Source organism: Coffea eugenioides, chromosome 8 (genome assembly GCF_003713205.1).
Source record: "Coffea eugenioides isolate CCC68of chromosome 8, Ceug_1.0, whole genome shotgun sequence".
In the NCBI taxonomy this organism is placed as follows: Eukaryota; Viridiplantae; Streptophyta; class Magnoliopsida; order Gentianales; family Rubiaceae; genus Coffea; species Coffea eugenioides.
Window position 1 is genome coordinate 14915407 of NC_040042.1, and position 1306 is coordinate 14916712.

At 34.0% G+C, this 1306-nt stretch overlaps 1 non-coding gene across 1 annotated transcript; it reads right to left on the reverse strand.

Annotated features, from left to right (window-relative positions):
- Window positions 1–639: 639 nt before the first annotated feature.
- On the reverse strand, window positions 640–746 carry LOC113781876. Its single transcript, XR_003469775.1, has one exon. It is a non-coding gene; the product is annotated as a small nucleolar RNA R71 (small nucleolar RNA).
- Window positions 747–1306: the final 560 nt, after the last annotated feature.

A 1306-nucleotide genomic window follows, 5' to 3' on the forward strand; every position in this document is an offset into this window, starting at 1 on the left:
TCTATATTAGTTAGTTAAACGTTGCTTCTAGTTAAGTTAGAATTTTTATTAGTTTTTGTAAATTAATTACTACATAATCTCTTTTATTTTTGTTTGTAGTGTATGAACGGGATTTTACAGATAGTCGCACCTTTTGATCCGAAAATTGAAAAGACATTATGTATACAAAGAAGGCGTACACCACAACAATAAGAAGAAGAGGTTTGACAACAAATAGAGGGAATCGCGATAGAGCGACCTTTTAAAGTAGAAATCACTAAAAACGAAGCAAATAAGCGAGTTCTTAGGGATTTTGCTCTACCGGGAACCCAAGGATCTCAAACAAGTATAGCATGATCGACGATAAATGCAAATAATTTTGAAATTGAACCATCATTAATCCAAATGGTGCAACAATTTCAATTTGGAGGTAATGCCGTAGAGGATCCAAATGCACACTTAGCCACATTTTTGGAGATATGTGATACAATCAAAATGAATGTAGTTAGTGAGGATACTATAAAGCTAAGGTTGTTCCCATTTTCATTGAGGGACAAGGCTAAAATTTGGTTGTATTCTCATACCCCTAATACTTTCACTGCTTGGGATGATTTGTCTAGATCATTTTTGAATAAGTATTTTCCACCAAGCAAAACGACTAAACTTAGAATGGATATTACTAGTTTTAGTCAATTGGATGATGAATCATTATCTAAAACATGGGACAAGTTTAGAGATTTGTTTCGAAAATGTCCACACCATGGGCTTCTCAATTGGCTAATTGTACAAAACTTCTATAATGGTTTATCCTTTTCTAATAAAATAACTATTCATGCAGTCACAGGTGGAGTTTTGATGGCAAAATCACCCCAAGAACCTCAAGATTTGATAAAGAAAATGGTGGCAAACAATTATCAATGGGTTAATGAAAGAGGTAATCCAAGGTGCCAAACAGGTATGATTGAAATTGATACCATTAATATGCTTTGTACTGAAATGAGCAATATGATGAAGATGTTGAATAGATAAGTCGGATATGGTACAAGTTCATCTGATGTACATGTGGTTTGTTGTTCCATGTTCTAAGGTGATTATGATACTAACGAGTGTATTAATCTTGAGTAGACTCAATTTGTTAATAATTACAATAGAAATGCTCAAAACAACCCATACTCGAATACATACAATTCGGGGTAGAGAAATCATCCAAATATTGGATGGAAAGATCAAGACAATCCACAAAGGCCAGTTAATCCGTTGGGATTCCAACCAAGACAATCACAGACGAATATTAAATCGAATTTGGAGATTGCGGTGGAAAAATTGG